The sequence below is a fragment of the Tachyglossus aculeatus genome, chromosome 11 (genome assembly GCF_015852505.1).
Source record: "Tachyglossus aculeatus isolate mTacAcu1 chromosome 11, mTacAcu1.pri, whole genome shotgun sequence".
Taxonomy (NCBI): Eukaryota; Metazoa; Chordata; class Mammalia; order Monotremata; family Tachyglossidae; genus Tachyglossus; species Tachyglossus aculeatus.
In genome coordinates, this window is record NC_052076.1 from 69,450,672 (window position 1) to 69,466,596 (window position 15,925).

The following is a 15,925-nucleotide window of genomic DNA, read 5'->3' on the forward strand; positions in this document are numbered from 1 at the left end:
CAGAGCATGTGCAGAGTAAGGCCTCAGATCTGGGGTATTTCCAGGCTATGTCCTGGACATCTGACAGTACAAGTCAGGAGGAAGATAAGGAATTTAGTGACAATAACTTACAGCATCAATAATGAAGGTTGTTCATCATCTATCTCTATGATGGTGGAAGTCTGGGAAGAGTTGGTGAATGGTTTGCTGGTCTAGAAAGCCAAAATCTAACAAGTCACATCCTGAGTTCTGCCCCTTCACTGCTCATCCCATGCCTCGCAGTGCTCCATTTGAAGAACTCTTCCAATCCAACTCCCATGGAACAGATTGCCAGTTTTTAGAGGTCAGCCTCTTCTCCTGATCTCAGAATTTCCCAAGAATGTCTTGAAGAACCTCAGGTGAGCATTAGAAGTTAACTTCAGTCTCACTTATTGACAGGCTGATAGTGTTACAGAGTATCAGTATGATCCCAAGTGTCAGTCTGGACTCAGTCAAGTGGACATTATGGGATTGGTTTTGAGTGCCACATCTGGTTGAGCAGTGGTTCCAGTTTGGATAGAGTCCTGGGTTTCCTGGGGTGAGGCAGAACCTGGAAGTGAATGGGGGTGCACTGGGAAGATGCAGTAGTGATTGAGGACAAGGAAGACTTACAGTAGGAAAAGAACTCACCCTTGGATTTCCAGAAGAGAGGTCTCTGGAAGCAAGGAACCTGTCTGGATTGCACTTACTTCTGATTCTACACAGTTGAGGATTACATGATGGTGCTCTATCATCATCTTTCTGGAGCCAATCCCAAGCTTTTCTAAATCTGCCAGGTCTGTCTGGATCTCCTGGTTGCTAACCCACCAGCCTCATCCTTACATCAGATTAATAAAAAGAGATGGTTAAATACATCATTCATCGACAAATAAACTGGTACATTCATCAGAGGGCAGAGGGAATGGAATGACTGGGAAGGTGGGAGATTGATCCAGAAAATGCTCCCTGGAGGAAGTGGCTTTTTAACAGGACTTGGAAGGAGCAGAGGACTTGATGAAGCTGAGAGGGGTGGTTTATCCAGGGATGGAGAAAACTGTGAACAGTAAATTGGAGTAGATATGACCCAAAGTAGTTTGGGGGTTCGTGAATGGTGCCATCGAATTAGCAACTTGTGCTATAGCCTCTGGCAGTGGGGATGTCATCAAGTCTGCAGTGCCCTAAGGAGGCGATGCCCCCGGCTGTTGCCTGGCTTCCCGGTGCTTAATCTGGCAGGAGAGCTGAAACTAAGGGGCAGTTAGGAGGTTGCTCTGCAGAAGAGGAGAGCAGAAGCCAGAGTGTAGCAGGTTCAAAGAACAGAAAAGTAGGAGACAAAGGGAGAGGAGAGCTGTAGAAGCACTTTAGGTTTGGGACTTTCCTAAGACACCTTTATGTTACACTGCATAATGTAATGATCACTTTGTTTTGTTTTATGCTGCTGAGTTGTCTCCGACCCACAGAGACTCCGCGGACACATCTCTCCCCAAATGCTCCATTTCCATCTTCAATAGTTCTGGTAGTGTATCCGAAGAGTTTACTTGGTAAAAATATAGAAGGGGTTTCCCATTGTGGTGCAGTAAACTTGAGTCTCTCTCCTCGACTCTCTCCGGTGCCACTGGCCCCCAGCACAGGTGAGTTTTGCCTTGCCTTTCACTTGCTAGCCACTGCCCAGCTAGGAATGGAAAGGGTATGCCTCTGCTAGACTGTCCTTCCCATAGCCAAGACTGGTAGCGTACTGGAAACTCTCTAGGTGTGATCCTGAGAGGGGAATGATCAACTAGGGAGCAACAAATGTCTCTCCTCCTCAAGAAAGAAAAATATCTGAAGACAATGCTGAAGGGAGAGCCTGGAAGCCAGTGGACAGGAGCTTTGTGGGGAGTGCTATACTGCAAGTTCCTTGTGGACAGTGAATGTACCTGCCAACTCTGTTATATTGCAATAATAATAATAATGATGGTATTTGTTTATTTATTTATTTATTTTATTTGTACATATCTATTCTATTTATTTTATTTTGTTAGTATGTTTGGTTTTGTTCTCTGTCTCCCCCTTTTAGACTGTGAGCCCACTGTTGGGTAGGGAATGTCTCTATATGTTGCCAATTTGTACTTTCCAAGCACTTAGTACAGTGCTCTGCACATAGTAAGCGCTCAATAAATACAATTGATGATGATGATGATGATGATGATGTATCAGGCACTGTAGTAAGCGCTGGGGTGGACACAAGCAAATCAGTCCCTGTCCCATGTGGAGTTCACTGTCTCGATCCCCATTTTGCAGATGTGGTAACTGAGGGCCCGAGAAGTTAAGTGATTTGCCCAAGGCCACACAACCCACAAGAGGCAGAGCAGGGATTAGAATTCATGACCTTCTGACTCCCCAGGCCTGTGCTCTATCCACTATTCCATACTGTTTCTCTGTATCACACTCTCCCAAGCCCTTAGTACAGTACTCTGCACAAAGTAAGCACTCAATAAATACAATTGGTTGATTGAGCAAAAATATGAACTCCCAGATAAACTGGGAATTAAATCACAGAGGATGAAAAACCAACCACCAATAAGAGGTCAGAGTTCAGGAGCTCCTTGAAGCCTCAAAGTTGAAGGAATTGTTATTATTCCTGTTAAAAAGTTGAGAAGTCAAAGGGAAGTCTTCTTAGGTAATGTCTACATAACAGCCAGGCTTGGAGAGCTGCTGGGCTTCTCATCCCCTGGCTTCTCCCAGGTACCATACCCCTAATCAATAATAATAATAATGGCATTTATTAAGAGCTTACTATGTGCAACGCACTGTTCTAAGTGCTGGGGAGGTTACAAGGTGATCAGGTTGTCCCCCGGGGATCACAGTTTTAATCCCCATTTTACAGATGAGGTAACTGAGGCTCAGAGAAGTGAAGTGACTTGCCCAAAGTCACACAGCTGACAAGTGGCGGAGCCGGAATTTGAACCCATGACCTCTGACTCCAAAGCCCGGGCACTTTCCACTGAGCCACGCTGCTTCTCTGACATAATCAAAGGTGTAAACTTCTGAGATTCAGGAGCTTTTCCCTCATGAGATTAAGACGGGCCCTTCTTAGTTGTATAATCTCCAACCAGAACTGAAATTGACCATCCTATATTCAGCGCAATCTAATTTTTCAATTCACTCTGTGCAAAACCAAATTTTAAAAGAGGTCATAGGATCACACTGTAGAAGCAGGAAAGGATTCTGCTGGGTGTTGATTACGGTGGCCGCTGATGTCGTTTGAGAATACCGGTCACTCTCTTACCAACCCAGAAATAATAAAAGTACATTATGTTGTGTATGTAGCATAATATGATATATAATGTGATGATGATTATCAAGTGGTACTATGGGCCAAACGTTTTTTAATGGCATATACACAAGTGCTGTGGGGTGGGGAGGGGGTACAGAGGAAACAGGGGGCTTAGTCTGGGAAGGCCTCCTGGAGGAGGTGAGTTTTCAGTAGTGCTTTGAAGGGGGGAAGTGTGCTAGTTTGGTGGAATTGAGGAGGGAGGGCATTCCAGGCCGGAGATAGGACGTGGGCTAAGGATTGATGGTGGGACAGGCAAGAACGAGGCACAGTGAGAAGGTTAGCACCAGAAGAGCAGAGTGTGAGGGCTGGACTGTAGAAGGAGAGAAGGGAAGTGAGGTGAGAAGGGGCAAGGCGATGGACAGCTTTGAAGCCGATAGGAGTTTTGGGAAGTGCACATGAAGTGGGACCGGGAGACTTGACACTGGGTGTCTGGATTCACCAGTTCCTGCACAGTGTGGGGCCCCAGCAGAGGAAAAAAACTTGCAGGCAGGGGATGTGTGGCTTACTTTTGTAGCAGCTCCCTAAATACTTAGCACTGGGTGTGGAACTCAGCAGGTGCTCAATCATTACTATTAATTGATTGATTTCTATTAAAGGTTGGGCACACAGCATGGCTCAGTGGAAAGAGCCCGGGCTTGGGAGTCAGTGGTCATGGTTTCTAATCCCAGCTCCGCCACTTGTCAGTTGTGTGACTTTGGGTAGGTCACTTCACTTCTCTGTGCCTCAGTTACCTGATCTGTAAAATGGGGATTAAGACTGTGAGCCCCATGTGGGACAACCTGATCACCTTGTGTCCCCCCCAGCACTTGCAGACTGTGAGCCCGTTGTTGGGTAGGAACCGTCTCTATATGTTTCCGACTTGTACTTCCCAAGTGCTTAGTACAGTGCTCTGCACACAGTGAGTGCTCAATAAATATGATTGAATGAATGAATTTGTTAAGCACTTACTATGTGCCAGGCACTGTACTAAGTGCTGGGATAGATAGCTGCTAATCAGATGGGACACAGTCCTTGTCTCACTTGGTGCTCACAGTCTTAATCCCCATTCTACAGATGAGGTAACTGAAGCACAGAGAAGTTAAGTGACTTACCCAAGGTCACCCAGCAGACAAGTGGTGGAGCCAGGATTAGAACCCAGGTCCTTCTGGCTCCCAGGCCCTTACTCTACCCACTAGGCAACACTGCTTTTCTGGGCATTGTGGTGGATACAAGACAATAAGACTGCATACAGTCCCTGTCCCTCATGGGGCTCACAGTCTGAAAAAGGAGAACAGGTATTTTACTTCCATTTTCTTGATGAGGAAACTGAGGCCCAGAAAAATTAAGTGACTTATCCAAGGTCAAACACCAGTAAAGTGGAGAAGCTGGGACTCGAACCCAGGTCTTCCAACACATGGTCAAACATTCTCTCCATCTTACTGCTTCATAAGGACATACAAAAAGTTTCTTCACAAAAATCCACAAAACCTACAGAGTGTCACTGGGGTAGCTCTGACCCTCTCTCTTCCCCCAGAGCCAGTATGTTCCCCCCCTGAGTTTTCTGTGAAAACAGATGCCACTTTCTGGCCCTGGAACTCAGTGTCCAGAGCCAAGGAGGTGAGAGGTTGGATCATTAAAATAAAATGTAAAGGCTCTTGGTATTATATCTGAACTGGTCAGACAACAAATCATGTGAAAAAAGGACCGTCACCCTTAGAGGCCTGTGTTTGTGTTTAGGGAAGGGAATTAGATGTCTGTTTCCCCCTTTGCCTGCAGTAGTTTTGTGCTAGTCCCCCTGAGAAAGCTGAGCCCTGAGCCGGAGCCCCATCTCCAGGAAGATTCTCAGGAGATGTGGCTCATGCTAGGAGCTTACTGCACCCTCATCATCCCCACAATCACAGAACAAACAAAGGTTGTGGACTCTGTGATTACTTTTGCTTTGGCTTGACCTTTCTAGGTGGGACAGTCCAGGGAAAGAGCAAAATTGAAGAAGAAGGCTTCTGGTTTCAGGCTTGGCAATTGTCTGGGAATTTCATTATCATCGCGAGCATCCCTGATTGAGTCCCACTATGTACTAGGCACTTGGGGACATACTGGTAATAATAATAATTGTGATATTTGTTAAGTGCTTACTGTATGCCAAGCACTGTTCTAAGTGCTGAGGTAGATACAAGGTAATCAGGTAGGACACAGTCCATGTCCCTCATGGGGTTTACAATCTTGATCCCCATTTTACAAATAGGTAACTGAGGCACAGAGAAGTTAAGTGACTTGCCCAAGATCACACTGCAGACATACGGCAGAGCTGGGACATGATAATAATAATAATAATAACAATAGTGTTGGTATTTGTTATGTGCTTACTATGTGCCAAGCACTGTTCTAAGCACTGGGAGAGATACAAGGTAATCAGGTTCATTTGTTCATTCATTCAATCGTATTTATTGAGCGCTTACTGTGTGCAGAGCACTGTACTAAGCGCTTGGGAAGTACAAGTTGGCAACATATAGAGACAGTCCCTACACAACAGCAGGCTCACAGTCTAGAAGGTTGTCCCACGTGGGGCTCACAGTCTTCAACCCCATTTTACAGATGAGGGAACTGAGACCCAGAGAATGTAAGTGACTTGTTCAAGGTCACACAGCTGACAAGTGGCAAACCCGGGATTAGAACCCATGATCCACAACCTCTGACTCCCAAACCCGGGCTCTTCACGCTAAACCACGCTGTGATAGAAGAAAACGGCAATTGTTCCTAACCTTTGAGGAGCTTACAGCCTTATGTGCAGAAGGATGAGGACACCTATGGCAAAACATTTGGTAAAAATATTAGAAGATAAAAGGAAAAAAAAAGAATGCTATGAATGATGGAATAATCAATCAATCAACAATATCTATTGAGTGCTAACTGTGTGCAGAGCACTGTAGTAAGTGCTTAGGGGAATACAATACACCAGAGGTGGTAGACATATTCCCTCCCCACAGCGGGCTCTCGCTGTAAGAATACCTCTAAGTGCTAAAATGACAGAGTAAGTGGAGTAACCAGGGGTATGGGGGAGAGACTTTAACTTGATAACAGAGTTTATGGCAAGTGACATACCTCTCTGACATTTTTCACTCTCTTGGGCCATGTTCCCACGGTCCCAGTTTACCTGGTAATTCAGGCCAAACCCCTTTCAGCCTAGATTGATTTGTCTTAAGTACCTTCTCTGTTACCTCTCTCCCTGCTCTTCATTTTGTGTCATGTCCACTGAATCTAAACGTCCTAGAGACTCAAACAGTCTCTCTCGGTGAATGGCTAAATAAGAGATCAAAGAGTCCCACCTGGGCGATTACCTTCATTCATTCATTCATTCAATCGTATTTATTGAGCGCTTACTGTGTGCAGAGCACCGTACTAAGTGCTCAGTCTGTACACAATGATGAGAAAGACTCTCAGAATCAGATCTTGAATAACGTCACTTCTGTGTTAGACCTATGGTCCATAATAATAACAATTATGGCATTTGTTAACCCTACATACTATGTGTCAAGCACTGTACTAACTGCTGGAATAGATAGAAATTCATCAGGTTGGACACGGTCTTTGTCCCACATGGGGCTCACAGTCTAAGTAGGAGGGAGAACTGGTAATGAATTCCCATATTATAGAGGAGAAAACTCAGGTACAGAGAAGTTACATGAGTTGTCCAAGGTCACAGAGCAGGCAAGTGGCAGAGTCAGAATTAGAACCCAGGTCTTCTGACCCCAAGGCCCATGCTCTGTCCAGCAGGCCTCATTGCTTCTCAGTGGTCTGTCCCAAACAGCAGCAGTAGCAGGAGGCTTGAAAGGCTTGGGCTGGAAAATGGGAATGTTGCCCTGGATTTGGTCACAGTCAGTCTCCCAGCGTGAGCCTGGGGGTCAGAGGACTAGGTTCTCATCCCAGCTCTGCCACTTGTCTGCTGTGTGACCTTGGGCCAGTCACTTAACTTCTCTGTGCCTCAGCTTCCTCAGCTATAAAATGTGGATTCAATACCTGTTCTCTTTCTTACTTAGACTGTGATCCTCATGTGGGACAGGGTCTGTGTCGACCTGATTAAACATGTATCTTCCTCAGCGTTTAGAACAGTAAGCCAAGATTGGGTAATGTTTCCAGGAGAAGGCAGCTGAAAGGATGAGGAGGGTAAGGATTAGGATTTGTCAGTTTTCAGGAGTAGAAGCTGGGACCAAAGGAGTCTGGATTCTGTTTAATTTACAAACCGGTCAGTGATGACTGTTAAATAATAATATTTAGGGAATTTCTAAAGCATATCTACCAAAGCACACTGCTATGGGCTGAGATAGATGCAAAATAATCAGGTCAATCACAGTCTCTGATACAAATGGGCTTCCAGTATGAGTCGTAAGGAAAGCAGTTAGCTTATCCCCCATGGTACAGAAGGCCCAGAGAGGTTAAGTGACTGTCCAAGATCACAGAGCAAAGATCACACAACTCCCCAATGACTGAGTGATTCTGACCATCAGCAAAGCATAGCTTGTCTGCCTTTTAATACACATTCTGAGCATCAACACCACTGGGCAGAAGATCATCCGTATAGCATCACAAAATGATCATCACATTGAGTCCCAAAATCACTTGGTCGAGAAAGTGATACCCACCGGTTCTGTTGCCTAATCTCTTAAACCTTTTACCCCTGAGAGTCAGAATCTTACTCTGGTCTGATATTTTAACTCTGAATCAAGTCAGATATTGGGTTGCAGAAAGCTCCTCGTTGCATTTTTTTCACTAACCCTCAAGCTACTTTACCCGTATTGCACAGACAGCTTTCTTAACTATGGGCCTGTGAGCTTCAGATACAGAGGGCTACCTGCAAGCCTCTTTCATTGAAACCCAGCTCTCTGTGTGACTCAGATTCTTTCTTATTGGGGTCTGTGAGCAGTGGAGGGCTCTGCATCCTTTTCCAAATGTTTTTTCTCCTCTGTGCCCTGGGGATGGGTCAGGGATCAGGGTTGGGGGGTGGTCTCCATCAGAATTCAATTTAGCCCACTCCACTGAAGCACTGGGCAAGAGGATCAGGGCAGGAACTTCCCCAGCCCTCGTGCTGAACACTGAAATCAATATTCCACAGCATAATTCACTAGTCGGGAGTAATCACTTCCATCACAGCAGCGCAGAAGGGCAGTAAATTCATTACAATGTGTTTGCTGCCACTTTCTCTCCACGCATTTGAACGCTGGTGTTTTACAAACACCACAGAAGCCCTGGCCTGCTGATCATTTTTGCATTAATCTGTGTCTTTTTGCCCAATCACGTTCAGATATCAGCACATAACGGGCATCCAAATTAATGTCTCATTGTTCCATTCCTTAAAATATACATGAGGACAGTTTGCCTTGTAGGGGTGATGCAGGCTTTAAAGCAGCATGGATTAAATCTCAATTTTAGAGCAGATATCCATTTTTTGTTAAACAAATGAAAATCCCCTTAATAGAACACCCTTCTAAACATGTGGGGCTTGTTGTAGAGATGGCCAGCAGGCTAGAGACTAGGTGGTGGAATTCCCAGCTCTACTAGCGTTCAGTACAGTGCCTGGCACACAGTGAGTGCTTAACGAATACTATTATTATTATTATTAACCCTTAAATCTCTTTGCTGGTGGAATGTCTCTCTGCCCTTTTAATCAACAAATCAGTCAATTGTATTTATGGCTTGCCAACTGCATGCAAAGCACTGCTTATAACCTTGAAGAATGCAGTTGGAAATTGGAAGATATGATACCTGCCACCAAGGAGCCTGAAATCTTATCCAACTCACTTCTCCCCAGTTTCTGCTCCTCCTCCTTTCCCTTCCAACATCTCCTACCTTTTTACTCCTTGTATATGGAGCAAGGACTCTCCAAAGAACCAGTAGAACCCCAGTAAATTAGGCCAAGAGAGTGGAAACCTTCATCCAATCCGTGGTGGTGGTTGGAGTAGTTTCTGCATTCAGCTTTCCTAAAATCCACAGGAGGAAGGAATACGTTGGAATCTGAATCTTGTGTCCAAGAGGTGGAAGATGCAGGCCTTCTGGCACAGTATTGGACTTTAATCCACCTCTCTTCAGGAAGGCTAGGAGCCTTCCCACTTCCTGCCAGAAGCTGCCATGCTGGCATCTATGATTGCACCAAGGTGGAGGCCCCTAGGATGCTATATTGTGGGGGATACCAGCTTACTCAGCCCAGTAGAAAGAGAAAGACTCTGGGAATCAGGACATCTGGGTTCTAGTCCCAGTCCTGCAAGTAGGGGAATGCCAACTGGGACTCTACCATCAACAGTGTAGTCTACTGACAAGAATGTAGTTTATTGGAAAGAACTTCTCTGGTCCTCAGTTTCCTCACCTGTAAAATGAGGATTAAGACGGTGAGGCCCATGTGGGACAGGGACTGTACCTAATGCAGTGCTTAATACAGTGCCTGGCAGATAGGAAGCATTTACAAATACCACTGGAAAATTGAAAAAATACCCCAAAACGGTAAAAGTTTCCAACGGATAAAAATGTCTAGGAGGCTTTGTGAGGTGGACAGGGCCAGAAAAAGTCCTGAAAAATAGCTGGTTAATCTGGGCAGCAATGATCACAATGGCTGCCAAGGCAATTACCTGCTGCACCGTGGTGCTGTGACACTACATCAGCATTGTACTACACTTATGTTGGCTAAAAATGGGTCCTAAATGGGGCAAATGGGAGGGGAGAGATCCCCCAGACCAACAGAGAGAGAACACTATGGCTGTGTCAGTGATGCTTATGAAAATGGGAGCTCTACCAGCTGCAGGCCAGGTCAGGCCGAGCCCCATGATTCCAAATAGTCACTGGCCACTTTTGCACACATATACACAAGCACACACATGCACACACGCTCACCCTTGAGCTACAGACCTGTTGGCATACAACCGGGAGCCCTCAGGTGACTGCGTGTGGCACGGGGTGGGGGGAGAGGATGGAAGAGGAGCTCCGACAGAGGTCAGGGGAATGACTGGGTAGGGGGGCAGGATCTGAGTGGAGCTCAGGTGACAACTCCAGTGGCATTAGAAGTGTGATGTAATGATGTCACTCACCTCTGCGGGTCCCCACGAAAATCAGTTTTCCTCTGTCCCCCTGGAAGATGAATTCGGCCCTGAGCTCAGAGTCTCCATCCTGAAGTTTCCAGACCAAAGTTCTTCCTTTGTTCTTGGTAGAAGACACACTACCGCAATGCGAGATCACTGTCTACATCATCTTCCTCCTCATCACCCCAGTCATCATGAGAGAGAGGTTGGAAGGTGGCGGGGAGGGCTGGTGGGCAAGCATAGGTATTTCCCTTAATCAGGCTGCATTAATCTCCAATTGAAATGATTTGCAAATGGAGCTGCCATCACTGACTCACTGACATCCAGTCCAGGGGTGCCAGACTGTGAGCCCACTGTTGGGTAGGGACTGTCTCTCTATGTTGCCAACTTGTACTTCCCAAGCGCTTAGTACAGTGCTCTGCACACAGTAAGCACTCAATAAATACGATTGATGATGATGATGATGATGATGTGTGTTTGTTAACCACTTACTATGTGCCAGGCAGTGTACTAGGAGCTAGGGTACATATAAGCCAATTGGGCTGGGCAGAGTACCTGTCCCACGTGGGACTCACTGTCTTAATCCCCATTTTACAGATGAGGTAAATGAGGTTCAGAGATCATCATCATCATCATCAATCGTATTTATTGAGCGCTTACTGTGTGCAGAGCACTGTACTAAGCGCTTGGGAAGTACAAGTTGGCAACATATAGAGACAGTCCCTACACAACAGTGGGCTCACAGTCTAAAAGGTCTAAAAGTCTAAAAGATGTTAAGTGGCTTTCCCAAGGTCACACAGCAGACTGGCTTTTGTTTCTGCTTTTTGCCCAGGAGCCCAGCACCACCAGTCACCTCTGAATGATCAAGTGAGTCAGGTGTTCAGACAGTGCTCAGCACTTAGAAGAGTGCTCAGTGCTTAGAACAGTGCTTTGCACATAGTAAGTGCTTAATAATAATAATAATAATGGTATTTGTTAAGCTCTTACTATGTGCTGTTCTAAACACTGGGGAGATACAAGGTGATCAGGTTGTCCCGCAGGGGGCTCACAGTCTTAAACCCCATTGTACAGATGAGGGAACTGAAGCCCAGAGAAGTTAAGTGACTTGCCCAAAGTCACACAGCTGACAAGTGGTGGAACCAGGATTTGAACCCATGACCTTTGACTCCAAAGCCCATGCTCTTTCCACTGAGCCATGCTGCAAAAACTGCTCCTTATGGTCAGAACAAGGAATGTGATTGCGCTCAGCATACAGTTCTCTCTGGTGGTGGTTTGATCTGTGTCGAACTCCTGTGTCCAAAGCAGGGAGAAGCAGTGTGGCTCAGTGGAAAGAGCTCGGGCTTTGGAGTCAGAGGTTATGGGTTCAAATCCTGGCTCCGCCAATTGTCAGCTGTGTGACTTCGGGCAAGTCACTTCACTTCTCTGGGCCTCAGTTACCTCATCTGGAAAATGGGGATTAAGACAGTGAGCCCCCCCATGGGACAACCTGATCTTCTTGTAACCTCCCCAGCACTTAAAGCAGTGCTTTGCACATAGTAAGCACTTAATAAATGCCATCATCATTATTATAGAGAAGCAGCGTGGCTCAGTGGAAAGAGCACGGGCTTTGGAGTCAGAGGTCATGGGTTCAAATCCCGGCTCAGCCAACTGTCAGCTGTGTGACTTTGGGCAAGTCACTTCACTTATCTGGACCTCAGTTCCCTCATCTGTAAAATGGGGATTAAAACTGTGAGCCCCCGTGGGACAACCTGATCACCTTGTCACCTCCTCAGCGCTTAGCACAGTGCTTTGCACATAGTAAGCACTTAATAAATGCCATTATTATTATTATTATTATTATTATTATTATTATTATTCAATGAACCTGATCAGGACACAGAGTTCCCTGTCTCCTGCAGTCCCAAGCAGCAATGCCAGCTCTGGGCCACGCCTCAGGTAATGCCTACACATTATTGGTGGTAAGTTGTTTTTTCTCTTATGGTGTTTGTTAAGCACTTACTATGTGCCACGCACTACACTAGGCACTGGGGTAGATATAAGCTAATAGTCCCGGTCCCACATGGGGCTCACATTCTCAATCCCCATTTTACAGATGAGGTAGCTGAGGCACAGAGAAGCCAAGTGATTTGCCCAAGGTCACACAGCAGACAAGTGGCAGAGTTGGGATTAGAACCCACATCCCCTGACTCCCAAGGCCATGCTCTTGTCATTAGGCCATGCTTCTTCTCTTAGGGAAAGCAAGTTAGGCCACTCACTTTCCCTTACCACCTCACGACCATTTTAAAAGCAATGTCCCGTTGTTGATGTGATGGAAAGAGCCTGGCTCTGGGAATCAAGTGACCTAGGTTCCAAACCAGACTCTGCAAGGAGGGGAATGCCTAATGGAGCTCATCCATTAGTTCATAAAGTTTCTCACTGCAGGACCAACTAGGGTGTTTTGTGAGGTGGGCAGGTCCAGCAGGAACCTGAAACAGCTGGCAAATGTTAGGAGGGAGAACAGGTACTTAATCCTCATTTAACAGATGAGGAAACAGGCACGGAGAAGCTAAGTGACCTGCCCAAGGTCACGCCGAAGACAAGTGGTGGAGCCAGGATTAGAACCCAGATCTAAGTGGCTACAAAGGAACGAGCCTTTGGGTTATGGCACTCCGGTACAGCTTTAGAACAAAGCTGCAGTCACTTTGGTGTGAAATAGGTCTTGCTTGGGAAATAAAAAAAGACACGTTGGAGCACTTTGCACTGTGCTGCACCTTTGTCTGTCTTCTTGCTTGTTACACTCTGTGCCCAGGCAGAAATACAACTGGCAAGGATGACACAGTGTGAATGATGCTGCACAAACCACTTTTCCATCATTTTTAATGGTATTTATTTAGTGCTAACTGTATCTCAGACATTATGCTAAGCTTGGGAGCAGATACAGACTAATTAGGTTGCACCCAGTCCATGTCCTACATGAGCTCACAGTCTTGATCACTATTTTTACAGATGAGGTAACCGAGACACAGGGGAGTTAAGCAACTTGCCAAAGGCCACACAGCAGGCAAGTGATGAAGGCAGAATTAGAACCTTTCTGACTCTCAGGGCTGCGCTCTTTCCATTTCCTCGAGAAGCAGCTTGGCTTAGTGGAAAGAGCACCGGTTTGGGAGTCAGAGGTTGTGGGTTCCAATCCCGGCTCCGCCACATATCAGCTGTGTGACTTTGGGCCAGTCACCTAACTTCTCTGTGACTCAGTTACCTGCAAAATGGTGATTAAGACTGTGAGCCCCACATAGGACAACCTGATTACCTTGTATCTACCCCAGCACTTAGAACAGTGCTTGGCACAAAATAAGCACTTAACAAATATTATTATTATTAATCCATGCTGATTCCCATCAATCTCAAAGGGAGACTCTATGCATCAACATCAATTAATCAATTGTACTGATTGAGCACTTACTGTGTGCAGAACACTGTGCTAAGCACTTGGGATGATGCAATATAACAGAGTTGGTAATGCGACCCAGCCCATCCTCATCATTATGTGACCACAGGCTGCACCCATTCTCTTGCCTCTTAAACCAGGAGGACTGGGCGAGTTAATTAACCCCTACCACTATTACTGTAAAAACAACTCAAGAGCATGCCCCACTGCTGAAAAGAAATGCCTTTCCCCTCTTCGACTACCAACCCAGACGGAAGTCCGAGGGAAAATAGACTGCTTCAATCACTCCACTACCGAGCGAAAGTCAGCAGCGCCATTTGACTGTTCCCACAGTGTCTGAACAATGCCTACCCTGAAGAGACAAGGATACAGTCAAGATTCCCTACTGCATTTCTAAGGGCTCAATGTACAAATACAACAGAGATCTGCTCTCGACAACCCCCACTTTTTGGGATACCCTTCTACCACCATCTGCACTGTTTTGAGCAGTGCAGTTGGGTTAGACCATTCCCTGGAAGTCTCTGAAGCTAAAGACAAACAACTTGATCAGCAGCCAAGGAGAAACGACAGGCCTGGCCTGGATCCAGATTCAGGAGCAGCTCTGAGCTGCTGCTGCCCTTGTAGGATCAGAGAGGAAAAATTGTCTCCGGGAGTTTCTCCCCCGGGGTCTTCCATTGCTCTGGAGGAAGGAGAAAGCAGTGTTCCCAGAGCCTTGCTCCTGCTGGAGGTGTTCGATGCAATGCCTGCTGTGTTACCTTCGGCAAGTCACTTCTCATCTCTGTGTCTCAATTACCTCATCTGTAAAATGGGGATTAAAACTGTGAGCCCCATGTGGATCATGGACTGCATCCAACCTGATTAGTTTCTATCTACCCCGACACTTAGTGATAATAATAATAATAATGGTATTTGTTAAGCACCTACTATGTGCCAAGCACTGTTCTAAGCGCTAGGGGGAATACAAGTAATCAAGGTTGTCCACTTGGGGCTCACAGTCTTACTCCCCATTTCACAGATGAGGGAACTGAGGCACAGAGAAGTTAAGTGACTTGCCCAAAGTCACACAGCTGACCATAATAATAATAATGATGGCATTTATTAAGTGCTTACTATGTACAAAGCACTGTTCTAAGTGCTGGGGAGGTTACAAGGTGATCAGGTTGTCCTACGGGGGGCTCACAGTCTTAGAGAAGCAGCGTGGCTCAGTGGAAAGAGCCCAGGCTTTGGAGTCAGAGGTCATGGGTTTGAATCCTGGCTCCTCCACATGTCTGCTGTGTGACCTTGGGCAAGTCACTTCACTTCTCTGAGCCTCAGTTACCTCATCTGTAAAATGGGGATTGACTGTGAGCCCCACGTGGGGCAACCTGATCATGTGATATCCAGCACTTAGAACCGTGCTTTGCACATAGTAAGTGCTTAATAAATGCCATTATTATTATTATTAATCCCCATTTTACAGATGAGGGAACTGAGGCCCAGAGAAGTTAAGTGACTTTCCCAAAGTCACACAGCTGACAAGTAGTGGAGCCAGGATTAGAACCCATGTCCTTTGCCTCCCACCCCCATACGCTTTCCACTGAGCCATGCTGCTTCTCGATGTACAGTGCCTGGTGTGTAGCAAGTGCTTCACAAATACCATAAAAAATAATAGTAACAAAAAACGCCAGGAGTTGAAGCAGGAGAGAAATCCTGGCTAAGTGTGGCTACAGTCAGTGGAAGGAGGAGGCCTGCCTCGGCCACACCAAGCGGCTCACGTCTTCTGGGATCGCATCACCGTGGAATCTTATCTATTGAATCCACTCTGAGAAGCAGCGTGGCTCAGTGGAAAGAGCCCGGGCTTTGGAGTCAGAGGTCATGGGTTCAAATCCTGGCTCCGCCAACTGTCAGCTGTGTGACTTTGGGCACATCACTTAACTTCTCTGGGCCTCAGTGACCTCATCTGTAAAACGGGGATTAAGACTGTGAGCCCCCCGTGGGACAATCTGATCACCTTGTAACCTCCCCAGCGCTTAGAACAGTGCTTTGCACATAGTAAGCGCTTAATAAATGCCATTGAAAAAAATTGAATGCCTGTCTTGGACTGATGGCACAACTTTCTTTTGCAGAGAAAAACGGAAAGGCCGAAGAAGGTACCATTTGGTGGAATTTTGG